Genomic DNA, 17,063 nt, shown 5'->3' with positions numbered 1-17,063 from the left:
TTATGTGGTAGATTATAGTTTGTGAAGGCTATCATAATTTTTTTTTAAATACATATATGTAAAGCCAAAAATATATATCTTCAAAAAATGTTTACTTAACCACTTAACCGGACCAATATGCTGCTAAATGCCCAAAGGCGTTTTTACAATTCGGCACTGCGTCGCTTTAACAGACAATTGCGCGCTCGTGCGACGTGGCTCCCAAACAAAATTGGCGTCCTTTTTTCCCCACAAATAGAGATTTCTTTTGGTGGTATTTGATCACCTCTGCGGTTTTTATTTTTTGCGCTATAAACAAAAATACAGCGTCAATTTTGAAAAAAATGCAATATTTTTAACTTTTTGCTGTAATAAATATCCCCCAAAAACATATATACATTTTTTTTTCTCAGTTTAGGCCGATACGTATTCTTCTACCTATTTTTGGTAAAAAAAATAAGCGTTTATCGATTGGTTTGCGCAAAATTTATAGCGTTTACAAAATAGGGGATATTTTTATTGCATTTTTATTAATTCTTTTTTTTTTACTACTAATGGCGGCGATCAGCGTTTTTTTTCGTGACTGCGACATTATGGCGGACACTTCGGACAATTTTGACACATTTTTGGGACCATTGTCATTTTCACAGCAAAAAATGCATTTAAATTGCATTCTTTATTGTGAAAATGACAGTTGCAGTTTGGAAATTAACCACAGGGGGCGCTGAACGTGTTAGGCTTCACCTAGTGTGTGTTTACAACAGTAGGGGGGTGTGGCTGTAGGTCTGACGTCATCGATTGTGTCTCCCCTATAAAGGGGATGACACGATCGATGCGCCGCCACAGTGAAGCACAGGGAAGCCGTGTTTACATACGGCTCTCCCCGTTCTTCAGCTCCGGGGAGCGATCGCGACGGAGCGCCAAAAAAACGAATAGCCGCGCCGTCGTCCCGGATCGCTCCCCGAGGGAATCCGCCCGCCGCGCGCATGGGGGGGGGGTCCCGATCGGACCCCCGACCCGTGGAAAGGCAAGGACGTATATATACGTCCTTCTGCCTGTGCGTGCCATTTTGCGGACATAAATATCCGTGCGGCGGGCGTTAAGTAGTAAATGCAATTGGGTACCGAATATTTACAGTTTTAGTTTGAGTGCTTGTGGATTTAAACACAACCTCCAATATTATAGTATTATTGCAGGTGCTTATAATTGATGTTCATATACATAATTATTATGTATGTATTATTAATTAATATATGGTCGTTGTAATAACTGGGAGTAGATTTCAAATCTATTTGGTAATAGTAATTATGTGTAAACTTACCTGTGATATTGGAATTCTGTTATGACCAGCATATATTATATATCTAAAATTTACATTATAGAAATGTGATCCTGTCTCCACCCCTGATGAAAGAAGATTTGTTCTCCCTGAAACGCATCGGGAGACAGAAGACACTTGATTTACACTGGAGAACAGTGACTGACCACTCAAATGCCGTATTTTCAATGTATATGTTTTATTGACTTTTGAATATTGTATAAATTAACTTTTTTATTTTTTAAAACATTGGAATTCATATATGCTATCTTCCAAAGTGACAATTAAAGTCACATTTGGGGAGATCTCTTGTGTCTTTAGCCACAGATTGGGGATGTGGTACACACCAACAGAATATGGTCATCACTATTTATTTCTAATATACATAATTAACAACATTTATTTAAATATTCGTCCCTTTCAAAGTTTTCTTTATTTTGCAGTGTTTTTATTTCTTTATTGTAGATCAGATCTTTCAATCAATCAAATCAATATGTCAATGGAGCCTAAAAGAAACAAAAGACACCACAACAACACACTTTTTATGTTGTTCACCTGGAGTGGAAAATTAAAAGCGCAGCTGTAGATGTGCCAAAAATTAAAAGTTGGCTCGTTCCTAGTCAACAACCGGCTGCATCGCAATGATTGCAATTTATATTTGCAAACGATCACTTAATATTTAACCCTCTTAAGCAAATAGTCATTTATTATACTTTCATTATTGAAAAAGATAACTGCACTGTAATTAACATTACTTATCCTATTTAACTCCGGAAGCCTCAGAAAAAAAAAACATATTGAATAATATACCTTTTGTTGCAGAGATTAGCATGGAGAGAAACCACAGCCTGCACCTTCCTCCAGCTTCTTTTTTCTTTCCTGCACAGGATGCCACCTCTAGTTAACTACTTGCCGACGAAGCCGCCGTCATTCTACGGCGGCAGGTCGGCTCTCCTGGGCAAGAGCCCGTCATACTAAGTCGGCTCTATTTGCGCCCCCCGCTCGTCCGTGACTCCCGTGCGGGTGCCCGGCAGGCGCGATCTCCGCCGGGCACCTGCGATTGCTCGTTACAGAGCGGGGACCGGGAGCTGTGTGTGTAAACACACAGCTCCCGGTCCTGTCAGGGGGGGAAATGCTGATCTTCTGTTCATACAATGTATGAACAAAAGATCAGTGTTTCCCCTAGTGAGGCCACCCCCCCCACAGTAAGAACACACCCAGGGACATACTTAACCCCTTCACCGCCCCCTAGTGTTAACCCCTTCACTGCCAGTGGCATTTTTATAGTAATCCAATGCATTTTATAGCACTGATCGCTATAAAAATGCCAATGGTCCCAAAAATGTGTCAAAAGTATCCGAAGTGTCCGCCATAATGTTGCAGTACCGAAAAAAAAAACGCTGATCGCCGCCATTACTAGTAAAAAATATATATTATTAAAAATGCCATAAAAATACCCCCTATTTTGTAAACGCTATAACCTTTGCGCAAACCAATCAATAAACGCTTATTGCGATTTTTTTTTACAAAAAATATGTAGAAGAATATGTATCGTCCTAAACTGAGGAAAAAAAATGTTTTTTTTATATATTTTTGGGGGATATTTATTATAGCAAAAAGTAAAAAATATAATTTTTTTTCAAAATTGTCGCTCTATTTTTGTTTATAGCGCAAAAAAAAAAAAAAAACGCAGAGGTGATCAAATACCACCAAAAGAAAGGTCTATTTGTGAGAAAAAAGGGACACCAATTTTGTTTGGGAGCCACGTCGCATGACCGCGCAATTGTCAGTTAAAGCGACGCAGTACCGAATCGCAAAAAGTGCTCTGGGCAGCAATATGGTCCGGGGGTTAAGTGGTTAAGGGTAAATAAGGGGCACTGCATTAGAATTCTTACTGGGACTTCCAATTCAAGTAAGAAAGTCAAGAGCAGGAACTTGTTAAAGAAGGAAGATGCTTGCCTACATATCAATGCTTATTCCCTCAAAAAAGATAAGTAGTAAAATATACTTATTTAACAAAGCTGAAGTGATAAAATAGCTAAAGGATCTGCACTATTATTGCTGTTTTTTTTGTAAAGTCTGCCTTTACAGGAATGGTTAGAAGCACAATGTAATGTGCTGTCCATAGTGCTGATCCAGTTTTTTTTTAAAGGATGGGCACTATTGTATACTGTATTGGTATACTATTGTATACTATACCAATACTGTATTGGTAGTCCTAATACAGTATTATGCCGTGTACACACGACCGTTATTCATGTCATGCAAAAAAACGACATTTTCTCGATGTGATTTGTCATGATTCCTCTCAAGCCTGCCTTGCATACACACCTTCGTGAAAAAAATGCTAGAGCAAAGCGCGGTGACGTACAACACGTACGACGGCACGATAAAGGGGAAGCTCCATTCGAATGACGCCACCCTTTGGGCTGCTTATGCCAATTTCCCCATCAAATAACTTGCTTCTGAGCATGCACGTTTTTTCCCCCCTCGTTAAAGCGTACACACGACCGTTTTTCACAACGTGAAAAAAAAATAGAGCAGGTTCTAAAACAAATTTGCCAATTTTTCTCGTCGAGAAAAATGCTCTGGAGCCTACACACAACCGTTTTTTATGACCAATTTTAAAAATTCTATTTTTCTCGTCATACGTGGCATAAGACTCTCTGATCTCTGCAACAAACCTAAGAAAATTTTTACTCAGAGCTATCTGCATTATTAAAATTAGTACATGATCTACAGAGTGGATGTAGGGAGATACCTCTTTACTTATACCAATCTGCAGGGCTTTTTTTCAGCTGGAACTTGGTGGAACTCAGTTCCACCACCTCTGGCTTAGGCCCTCCGCTTCCTGCTCGATACTATCACTTGTAAACACAGATGTTTGGCTTCTGTGTTTACAAGTGACAGCTTGTCTCCCAACAGCTGCCACAGTTCTGATCTCCAGAGCGACTCCTACTGAGTGCAGGATGGCAACAAGGGAGGTGCAGGTGCTGACACCCCCACTAGATGATCTCCCTGCAAGTGAGAGAGGCAGAGCCACCTACAGTGTGTGGGTAGGTACTAGAGCCCCCTGGGTGCTTCAGCTTAATACAGCAACACAATTAAGACAAGTGGAAGATGGTGGAGCTTTTAATGAGAAAGATAGGGCAGTGGAAGGGGGGGGTTGCATGCAGAGGTCAGAGCTGAAGAGGGATAAAAGTGAGATGTGAATAGGAGATGCAGAGGTAGGCACCTGTTGAAGAAGGCTAAGCCATGCACTCTGTGTAGTGTAAGCACATCCCTGAACACTGCACTCTGTGTGTAACCACCCCCAAACCCTGCATTCTGTACATAATGCACTCCTTGTTTTTTATGCCCCTTTAAGACACTTCAACTGTTAGTGAAATCTGATCACATCCACTATTTGATGTGATTTGGAAGGTATATGTGGGGGGATCAGGTTTTTGGTGGGTCGTGGTTGAGTTCCTGCACCTATTTTCTGAGAAAAAAAGGTCTGCCAATCGGGTGCTATTAAACAGGTAGCTCCCTACAATGCTAGTTATCTGCTGATTCTCTGGTCCTTTGGCTTCACAGATCTTAAAAAATAAAGTCAAAATCCATGATCTGAATATATGCAGGTTAGTTGATAAAAATGCATTAAATGCATAATTGGGATGCCAGCCAAGAAGCTAGTATTTTCACAGTGACACTGTCATACCAACAGTAGGTAAATAATATAATAACTCAAATATGCACTAATGGTAAGCACAGTGTACATTCCTATATGACAAACATTATATTCTACCTGTACTTAAAAATGTCCAAAAAAGTTACAAACTGACCTATGTCTTGACTTCTTTGGACAGTTATAGATGTATTCCTGTAGGTCCAAATGAAGTTCTAAGTTTACCTCAGAATTAACAAAAGACAAACTTTAAAATTATCCTTTTATTTAGTGCGGGGAACCTTAACTATTAATTGCCAATAAAACGTATTAAGATGCCCGCAAATAAAAACTGAGTGGCATTAATTATAGAGCTCTCCTTTTATAAATCTAGACCACAGTAGAAAGCTCATCCCTTTTCAGCTCTACCGACACAGACTGTGCCAAGTCCACAGGAACTCCAGTTAATTGATTGTTTTCCTAAGCTAATAAAAAGAACACTTATGCAAAAGTCAAGTACTAACATAATACTGTAGCCAAGGAAAGAGAACTGTAAAAAACTGCAAAAGAAAGGAAACTATAAAACACCTTTCACTACAGTAACTGACTTGCCAGCATTCTTAAAGTATTTATGTGAGTTTTGTGATGGTATAAACCTCTTTGTATGTGTTAAATCAGACTTGGTAAAGATACAATATGCAAACTGTTAATACTGTTGGGAAAACTGAAGACAATAAAAGTCAAAAAGTATTATATACGTAACAATTACTAATATACAAATATAACAGTACTTTCATCACAGACCCATATAAATATGAATGTGCCTGAAATATATTCCTTAAAGGGTTTGCATGGCAAAAATTTAGAAACTGTTCTGGATATAATCATAGGCTACATTGCTGTTCTTTAACTTAAAATGTCAGCGACCTGGCTGCCTGGTAAAATATTTGCTACATATCTGTAATGTGTCTGTAAATTACAGACCTAGACCAAGTATAGAGCTCTCCCTTATTTATTTACAGAGTGCAACTGCACTGGTAAAATTGCACAGTTTATTTGCCTTTAGTTAATCAACCTCTTAGGCCCCGTACACACGGACGGATAATCCGCTGAAAACGGTCCGCCGGATGGTTGTACACACCATCAGACAGAAATCCGTGCGTAAACAATACACCGGGGCGTGGCCGCACCGTCGCTGCGACGATGACGCGGCGACGTGCACGGCCCTGGAAGTTCAATGCTTCCACGCATGCGTCGAATCAGTACGACGCATGCGAGGGATGACGGTCGGTCGGACGTGTCTGGTGAGTCTGTACAGATGACCGAACACGTCCGACGGACAGGTTTCCAGCGGACAGATTTCTTAGGATGCTAAGAAATTTTTATCCGATGGAAACTGTCCGATCGGCGGGAGAATTGTCCGCTCGGGCCTACACACGACCGGATCTGTCCGCTGGAACTGGTCCGGATTGTACGCCCCGCGTATTGTTTACGCGCGGATTTCTGTCTGATGGTGTGTACAACCATCAGACAGAAATCTCCGGGCGGACATGTCCGCTGAAAACGGTCCGGCGGACCGTTTTCAGCGGATTATCCGTCCGTGTGTACGGAGCCTTAGTGTTACAGATATACCCGTTGACGTATATTTATATGGTGCATGAAACTCATGCTGTCCAAACTCCTGACCTAACCAAGTTCTAAAAACACAAGGCTGTCACACCTGCTATTTTGACACACAGAGACTGCATTGCCCATGTACACATGCACCCATGTATTTACGCATGTTGTATCCTCTCTCATTTTAGAAATTATTGAATGGGAGATTTTAGATGCTTTGTAGGGAATATTACAAAAAAAGGATTACATGTGCAACACCTTAAAAACTTAAAAAAAAATATGTGTCTCTGGCTATCATAGTCAGGCCTTTTTTTCGGTGGGAACGCAGGGGAATGCAGTTCCGGGAACCTTTGGCACTGAATGTATGTAATGGCTGGGAGGTGCTGGAGGGTAAATTGCTGGCTGCTGGGGGATCTGTTATCTCTGCATGGGATCTATCATTGCAGGGGGACTATTTTTGCTGGTGGGGGATCTAAATGTAGTTATTACCCCTGTAGGGGCTGCTAAGTGTTGTGGACCACCTGTCTCCTTGCCCAGCCCGGCATTCACCTCTCAGACACTCAGATACATAGAACAGTCCATGTGCTTTGTTTTTGTATTTTTATTGATGGGTTTGAACTTGGATGGGGGAAGTGAAGTATGGGATGCCCAGTAGAATTGGTAGAACTTGCTTGGGACAACTATATACAGCTCAGTATATACACTCCATTTCTCCTCCTGCACATCCCTTTCTCTTTAATCTTCACTCCTTTCTCCTCCTGCACATCGCTCCCTCTCTAATCTTCAGGCACAGCTAGCACAAAGTGGTTAGGCCTGACACTGGCTCAGCCAGGCCTTATAAATTTCCCTTTGCAGGCAGGGACCACAAAATAGCAAAATAGAAAGCCTCTGGTGCTATCTGTCCTACATGCAGCTACTGAACCCAGTATCAAATTTTCAGGCCCTGCCAGCCCTCCTGGCTGCAGATGCCTCTCTCCACTGCCCATGTTTCCACAGTTCTCTCACTTGGTTCTGCACCTATCTCCCACTGCAATCTCCCAGTCCGCTCAGGCGTGCCTCCCCAGTCCAGTCTTCTGGTTCTACAGCCATCTCAGACTGCAATCTCTTAGTCCTCTCAGGCGTGTCTCTGCAGTCCTCTCAACTGTGCTTCACTCACCAGCCCTCCTGGCTGCGACCTGTTGTTCCTTATTGGAGACTTGCCTGGCAGTGCTTTCTCCTGCTGTCCTCTCCTTGCTCCTTTTGGCCAGGACACCCGAGCCCAGGCCCAAGGTCACCCCCCCCAGACTGGGGGGCGCCCTCCATGGCCACCGACAGCTGCCAGCCAGTCCTGCATAAATGTACCTATCCTACAAAATCCTATATCTAACACCTACCAACCTAGAGAATGCTACATATTGTTTCTGGGAGGGACCCACTATTGAAGGAGGAGTCTATTGATGCTGGCTGCTGGGAGATAGGTAGGGTGTGGAACAAACGGACAGTGCTCAGAGGTGGGTAGGGAGCGGAGAAAAGCGGTAACTCAGAAGGGGGGAGTACCTGCACCTATTCTCTGAGAAAAAAATCCCTGATCATAGTGATCTAGTGGCTTCAGTACTTTTCCTTGTCACTGAAATTAACATGCAGGTTAGGATTTTCAACTTTACTTTAGACCAGGGGTAGGCAAATTGGCCCTCAGCTGTTTTGAAACTACAAGTACCCTGACGAACACAGGCATGACTCCTAGGCCCTGTACACATGATCAGTCCAAACTGATGAAAACGGACTGAAGTTCAGTTTCATCGGTTCACTGATGGTCTGATGTGCGTACACACCATCAGTTCAAAAACCGATCAGGTCAGAACGCGGTGACGTAAAACACACGACGTGCTGAAAAAAACGAAGTTCAATGCTTCCAAGCATGCGTCGACTTGATTCTGAGCATGCGCGGGTTTTGAACCGATGCTTTTGTGTACTAACCATCGGTTTTGACCGACGGTCAGGCGTTCATCAGTCCGAATTTAAAGCAAGTTCTAAAACTTTGGTCTGAAGGACAAAAGTCTGATGGGCCATACACACGGTAGGTTTGGACTGATGAAACTGGACTTCAGTCCGTTTTCATCAGTTTGGACTGATCGTGTTTACAAGGCCCTAGAGGCAGAGGCATGATGGCATTTGTAGTTTCACCACAGCTGAAGTGCTGAGATTGCCTACATCTGCTTTAGACTTTCCTGAGCCAAATTGTTGTTCCCGGTCAGCAAGATGCAAAGCAACTGGAATTTTAGAAAGTTAGCAATGGCAGCTTCCATAAACTTGAAATTAGAGCATCGTATTGGTTTCTGTAGTTGATTACAATTCATTCAGAAGTTATTTCTGCCCACATTTTGCCATCAGAGACAGATCAAAGCATATGGTGAGGAGTTCACAGTTGAATGGATTTTACCGTTTAGCCAAACAAACCTCTAGCTTGGTTTAACCCATAGAGTTGTTTTTTTCCCCTCCAAAAAAGTTGCCTCAAGCAGGATTTGATTAATAGTTTTCTTAGTATACTATGGAGGCACAAGATGATTTTGAAAATGATTTCCTGGCTAGCTTGCTCTGCAGCTTTAAAACTGCAGCATAGAGATGAAAGGAATCAGTCAGGCACTAATTATGTTTGTGGACCTCTGTTACATATCTGGAAGTGGGTGCCCACACTGCCTTGTGAATGGTAAGTTTCATAGAGAAGCGTCCGAATAAAAAGTTTTTTTAACACGCCATCTTAACAGTAGCAAACTGAAATACAAAACTATGCGGCTTAAGCAAATTAGAGTAAACATTTTAAGGATTACTGCTGAACATAAAGCAGATACACGATTTAGAGGGCTGGCTTTCTATCCAAATAACAACTTATGGCATTTAAATGTATGGCTGGGCTTCAATGATTAAAGTCTGCAATACAAGCTGTTGCACAAGCTATTCATCAGAACAGTATTCTGTATGGCACTTACTGACTAATATTGTTTGTTTATGTTGTGGAGCTATAATTGCAAGAAATTATTTTATTGGAGTTACGAGACATTTCTTGAAATACAATGAGGGGATTACATAGCTCCCAACGGTCCCTGATTTTGAGGGACTGTCCCTCATTTGGAACAAATGTCCCTCTGTCCGCCTCATTTGTCCCTCATTTTGGTCTGATCTATATAGTTTTATATGAAATGGACTACTTTTCTATCAAAAAGTGTTTTACAGTGATAAACCTTTTATCCAGTTTCTAAATTGCTGCATTTGTAAATTCCAAAAGCCAGTATAAAGGAATAGTAGTGGTAAAAAAAGCACTTGTGGGTTTAACCAATAATTTTATTTTGGCAATTATTCTAAGAGGCGCGTGACAGGAGGTGTGTCGTATGCCTACATACTTTTGCGAATAAGTGTCCCTCATTTCCATCTCAGAAAGTTGGGAGGTATGGGATTTCACAGACTGGTGCTAAGTTTTAACAAGGAAATTTTTTTATCCATGAAAAGTGGTACAGACGGCCCTCTGATTCCTCGTGTATTGAATTGTATTGTAACTGTCCTGTCTGCCCTCATGTTGAAAAGAGCAAGGAGAAAATTGTTGGTGCTATTTAAAGCGGGGGTTCACCCTAAAAACAAATTTCTAATATTAGAGCCAGCATACTAAGGACATTTACTTTCGGCAGGTAATTTTTTTTTCTCTGTACATACCTTGATATTCTGATTTTGTCCAGGGCTTCTGCGTTCTGATGACTGTGGCACTGGGCGTTCCTATCCCTGCCTCAGGGTTCCGATGACGCACGTCACCAGATTTCCGGAAATAGCCGAGCTGCGAGTCGGGACTATACGGCGCCCGCGCCCGCCGTGTAGAGCTGACTGCGCAGGCGCCGTATAGTGCCGACTGGCAGCTCGGCTATTTCCGAAAATCTGGTGACGCGCGTTGTGCGACAGGGGACCTGTTTCACAAGCCGTCAATCATCGAACCGAAGGATAGGAACGCCCAGCCCTCATTATGGATAGAACTTAGTACAGTGATATGCCTCCATCTGCTCATAGAAAAGCAATCCTGCTGTTGGTAGTCCCTGAATTGTGACCCTTCTGTAGCTAGTACCTGTAGTGACAGTAAAACACATGCTGGGTGGCTGTTTTGCTCTGTATAAATATGGAAGAGATATTAAAAACTGACGGGATGTTGAGGCTTCAAAAGGGTGATCTGCCAAAATCTGATCTGCACTATATTCCACACCCCTGCATTCTACAGACCATTTATAAAATGTGGAACTTGTGTGCCCTACAGAGTTCCCTCTGCTTAATGCAGCAGAGCATGGGCTCTCCTTTTAGCTTATCTCCCCCCCCCCCTCATCTGATTAAATATTACCTGCATTTTAGAATGTTATACATAAAGAAGAACATCCATAACATACAGGCTGATGGAACAAAGCAGAACTGGCAGTGTTGCCAACCGTACGTATATTTACGGACAGCCCGTAAATGTAACCCCTTTTCAGGCTGTCCGTTAAAGTCCGCTATGGGCATCAGGTGCCCGTAAAAAAGATGGCCGCGAGCCGACTATACAACTGCACATGCGCCGTTCCAAAGCAGGCTGGGCTCGGGAAAGCTTGTATGCGTTAGGCCGGGCGGCGCATGCGCAGTAACATAATGGCGCCATTTTTTAATAGATCGGGACTCGGCAGTCTGAGTCGGCACTTGGGACACTATGGCGGTCGCCGCTATTCAATGCCAATGGCTCGTGCAGTGTGCACTCAAGGACTCGGCCGAGCATGGTTGAGGAGGAGGAGGAGGAGAGTACAACTGGGGAAATATCAAGTGAGAGGAGGAGGAGGACATCACTGGGAGCCCGGAGGGTGAAGCTGTGACACTGGCATGCAGGGGAGGGACAGAGACTGATGTGCTCCATGGACCTGTGGTGCACCGCGTTGTCAAACGGGCACAGGCAGCAGTTTCCTCACAAAAATGGCAGTGGTGAGATTGTACAAAATCATTGTATGCAATCTCTGTCTGCTGTCTCTCTGATTTCTCCTGTATCTTGTCCGCATAACCATCTCCTGTATCCTGTCTGCATGACCATCTCCTGTATCCTGTCCGCATGACCATCTCCTGTATCCTGTCCGCATGACCATCTCCTGTATCTTGTCCGCATGACCATCTCCTGTATCCTGTCCGCATGACCATCTCCTGTAATAGATATCTATGGGACTTCTGGCATGGGGAAGCGCAGGTGTTGCAGGTGCCAGCAAAACATGGTCCTGCATGGGGCAAGCAAGTAATCCGCTATCTGAACAAGATCTTGGAAACAAATAAAAAAAAAGGCATTAATAAAAATTAACCTGTACATATATAACTTTAAACAATCAATATCCACTTTGCTTTTACTATATGAAATCAGTAAGGACTCTTTCGTATGAAGGGGGTGCAGAGTTTGACAAGCAGCACCACTTTTCAAACTTGCCCATTCAATATGGTACATACCTATGTAATGCAGTGCGGTAGTGTGGCATTACAGGGTTAAATTAGGCGGTGAAAAAGTGGTATAATACCTCCACACTGCCTGTCAAATGCTCTCCAAAAAGCGAGCCAAACAAAGGACACCTCGAATGTCACAGAGCCTTAAAGTGTTACTAAACCCCAAATCAGTCTGTATATTCAGTAAAGCATGCTTGTTATACTCACTGTGGAACCTAAGGGATAATTCCTCTGCATTGTGTAAAAACTTGTTTAAACCTGTCTCTGATCCTCCCCTTCTTTTACTGTCCCCAATCAATTTCCTGATAGTATAGAGCAGGGATTCTCAAACTACGGCCCTCCAGCTGTCGCGGAACTACAAATCCCATGAGGCATTGTAAACCTCTGACATTCACAGACATGACTGAGCATGATGGGAATTGTAGTTCCTGAACACCTGGAGGGCCATAGTTTGAGGACCCATGGTATAGAGCCTTGGAGTCACTCTGCACATGTTCAGTTTGGTGTGTATTGCCAGAGAGTTTATTATTTGGGGGGGGGGGGGGGGATGCCTGTGATTAGCACAGAGCTAATCAGCACTGTCTGTCCAGGCAGAAATGCAGGGGTCATGAAGCGTCCATATGACAGTCAGATGAGAATGAAAACTCCTCCTACAAGCTTTAACCAGAGCTCGGCCGGACACTAATAGAAGTCACAAGACTGCTATATACTACTAAAATATTTCCATGTTCTGTGAAAGACCAGATATAGTGAATGCAGGATCCTGGGTATAGTAACATTTTAAGTGTGGCTCTACAATGGTAAGAAAAATGTATGTAAACCCTTTGGAATTAAAGGGGTTGTAAAGGTTTGTTTTTTATTTTCTAAATAGGTTCCTTTAAGCTAGAGCATTGTTGGTTCACTTACCTTTTCCTTTGATGTCCCTTCTAAATGTTTGTTTTCTTTGTCTGAATTTCTCACTTCCTGTTCCTCCTCGGTAAGCTTGTCCCCATCATCCAAGCCATTCTTGCTGGGGGTTAGTCAGCGTGCTCGCCCCCTCCCTTGGGGCTACATTCCTGTGGGGAGATGCTGTGAACACCTGGCAATGTTTTTTTGTAGGGCAGAGGCTTCCTCTGTGGTGTTCTGCCACAAATACCCTACCTGTGCAAAGACTTACATATGGTGGACTCATGAACAGGGATGTTTGGCAGTTCCAGTGATGTATTCAAGCTTTTAGCTGTTACTCATGGGTTCTTCTTTATCTCCTTGAGGACTCTGCGTGGTGCTTTGGAAGTCATCTTGGCTGGGCGCCCATTGCTAGGAAGAGTAACTACAGTACTAAACTGTTTCCATTTATTGACAGTGGGGATTATTTGCTAAAACTGCAACATTTTGTGCAGCTGCTCATGGCAGCCAATCAACTTTTTACTTCAGCTTGTTCAATTAAGCTTTGACAAAAAAAAATGGAAGCTGATTGGTTTCTGTACAGAGCTGCACCAGATTCTGCACTCTCCAATTTCAGTAAATTAACCCCAATGAGTCTAACTGTCAACTGATGGATGCCTAAACACTTTAAGATTGTTTTTTCCAGCCTTATGCAGATCAACTACTCTTGATTGTATGTCTTCAGAGAGCTCCTTTTTGTGAGGCATGGTTAACATCAGCTCATGCTTCTATGAACAGCAATCCTAAAATGTGAGTGTCTTTTATTAAAGTAGCTCTAAGGCCCCATACACGCGATAGAATTTATCCGCGAATACGGTCCAGCGGACCGTTTCCGCGGATAAATCCTCTCGTGGATTTCGGCGGATTTTCATGCGATGGTGTGTACTCACCATCGCATTGAAATCCGCGCCGAAATCCTCTTGCGATGACGTGTCGCGCCGTCGCCGCGATTATGACGCGGCGACGTGCGCGACGCTGTCATATAAGGAATTCCACGCATGCGTCAAATCATTACGACGCATGCGGGGGATCCCTTCGGACGGATGGATTCGGTGAGTCTGTACAGACCAGCGGATCCATCCGTTGGGATGGATTCCAGCAGATGGATTTGTTCTGCATGTCAGCGAATATCCGATCTGCTGGAATCCATCCCAGGGGAGATATATCCGCGGATAAAGATCCGCTGGCTTGTACACACCATAGGATCTATCCGCTGAAACCCATTTGCTGGGATTTATCTGCGGATGGATTCTATGGTGTGTATGGGGCCTTAAGCACACCTCCAAACTAAGTTCATTAATTGGACTTTAGGTGTGCAAATTATTAACGTTCGCGGAAGTAATTAATCTATGGTTTCACATACTTTTTCCTCCAGCACTGTGAATGTTTAATGGGTGTGTTCAATAAAGACATGAGAAAATAGAATTGATTGTTATCATATTAAGCACGTTGGGGCAGATTCAGATAGAGATACGACGGCGTATCTCCTGATACGCCGTCGTATCTCTGAGTTCCGTCGGTCGTATCTATGCGCCTGATTCATAGAATCAGGTTCTGCATAGATATCCCTAAGATCCGACAGGTGTAAGTTACTTACACCATCGGATCTTAGGCTGCAATTCCAGGCCGGCCGCTAGGTGGCGTTTTGTTTTTTTAACGCAACGAATATGCAAATGAGGATTACCGCCGATTCAGCAACGAACGACCGCCCGTTGTTTGCGTTCGGCTTTTTCTGGCGTATAGTTACCCCTGCTATGTGAGGGGTATCCTATGTTAAGTATGGCCGTTGTTCCCGCGCCGAGTTTTGAATTTTTTACGTCGTTTGCGTAAGTCGTTCGTGAATACGGATTACGTTCACGTCAAAACCAATGACGTCCTAGCGATGTCATTTAGATCAATACACGCTGGGAAATTTTACGGACGGCGCGGGGACGCACCTGATTTACATTTTTCACGCCCCCTAGCCGCGGAATTTGAATTCCGCTGGGGGATTTACGATACGCCGCCGCAACTTTAGAGGCAAGTGCTTTATGAATAAAGCACTTGCCTCAAAAACTTGCGGCGGCGTAACCTAAATCAGATAGGTCAGCGGATCTAAAGATCCGCTGACCTATCTGAATCTGGCCCACTATGTTCATCTCTTGCTGTGACGTGAAACGATCGTTATAACTTATGCGCTACCTATTGGTAAATATTTGTATGCATTGTGATATCCTAAATTATGCTAGTATTAAAGGGTGCTACTCGCATCTACATGCGTTCCCGCACGATTATTTACACAACCGTTAACAATTATGCGGTGCTCCCTAAAAATACTAATCTTATATGAAATTCAATATGTGAAACCAAGATCTATAGATACATTAAAATGTGTTTTAAGCAAACATATATCCAAACTGCAAATAAACAATCCAAATACAAACTTAAATTGCCAAATGATCAATAATATAGTGCAAGCCTGTGAAATAGTTACTCTAGTTCCAAATCAAAATATTTTAGTCCCATAAATGTGTCCAAATGAAATCCTCCTCCACTTTGTGCCTAAAGGATATCATTCATCCACACCATCATGCAAGTGGATCCTGCCACCTTCAATGTGCTTATCTTATAGTATGGACCTAAGAACATATGGGCCTGATCCACAAAAAGCCGGCGTAACTTAATTTTTCCCGTTTAAGGCTGGGTTCACACTACGGTTTTCCCGTCCGTCAGCCGCATACGATTTATATGAAAAACCGTATGCGGCTGAAACGGACGGGAATGTATGGAACCGCACATATGTGCGTTTTCCATTGACATTAATGTTAAAGGAAAACGTATGCGGTTGCCATACTGTTTTAAAAACGACCGCAAAACCGTGGTTGAACACGGTTTTGCGTACGTTTAAAAAACGTTTTGCCAGCAAATCGTACGCACCCGGATGCATCTGAGTGCATACGATTTGCAATGCATTGTCTATCTATACGTTTTCCCGTCCGTGCCCGTACGTTTTCAATACTGAAATCGTATGCGGCTGACGGACGGGAAAACCGTAGTGTGAACCCAGCCTAAGTTACACCGCCTCAAAATCTCTACCTAAGTGCCTGATCCACAAAGCACTTACCTAGAAATTTTGAGTGGTGTAACTTAAATCCGTCCGGCGCAAGGCGTTCCTAATCTAATGGGGGAGTCCCATTTAAATTAGGCGCGCTCCCGCGCCGGACGTACTGCGCATGCTCCCGACATTATTTTCCCGACGTGCATTGCGCGAAATTACGTTACGCCAAGTTTTGTGAATCGCGCCGGCTGCGGTACTGCATCCTAAGATCCGACAGTGTAAGTCCCTTACACATGTCGGATCTTCTGCCTATCTATGAGAAACTGATTCTGTGGATCAGTTCCATAGATAGAAACAGGGATACGACGGCGTATCAGTAGATACCCCGGCGTATCCCTTTTGTGGATCAGGCCCATATGTTCTTAGGTCTAATGCGTTTTTTCCCTTTTGGGGTTTGGTTATGGTGACCTCTCTCTTCCTAGATGTCCTTAGGGATAATACCTTCCTTAACGGTAACACTTGATGAGTGTCTCTTATAGTGGTTGTAAACCCTCCTTAACAACTTTTTATCATTGTAATCCTCATAAAAATAAGGATTTTTTTTTTTAAGTTAAAAAACAAGTAAGTAATAGGCGATTGTGTTATGTGATGCTTGCTAACAAGTGCTTAGAACTACGGTAAATAGATGAAAAGCACCATAGGGATTATAGGGTTTACTTCCTCTTTAAACCTAACAATGCATGTTTTTAGGTCAATACCATAAGGTGAGCGCATTGGAGTGAAGGTGGTGGGATCCACTTGCATCATGGTGTGGATGTATGATATCCTTCAAGCACAAAGTGGAGGAAGATTTAATTTGAACACATTACATTTCTGTGAATTATTGTTACCGTATATGTATGCACATGTTATATGTATCTATTTCACATAGGATTCGTTTTTTTAGGGAGCGCCGCATAATTGTTAACGATTGTATTGCTGTGAAGTAGATGAGGAACAGATCACATTATGGCAAATTACTGCAGAAAACCAGTTAAAAGTGCTTTTTTATTCTATCTTTTAATACTTTTTGCAATTTTTTGTAA

The sequence above is a fragment of the Rana temporaria genome, chromosome 1 (genome assembly GCF_905171775.1).
Source record: "Rana temporaria chromosome 1, aRanTem1.1, whole genome shotgun sequence".
In the NCBI taxonomy this organism is placed as follows: Eukaryota; Metazoa; Chordata; class Amphibia; order Anura; family Ranidae; genus Rana; species Rana temporaria.
This window is presented reverse-complemented; position numbering follows the sequence as displayed.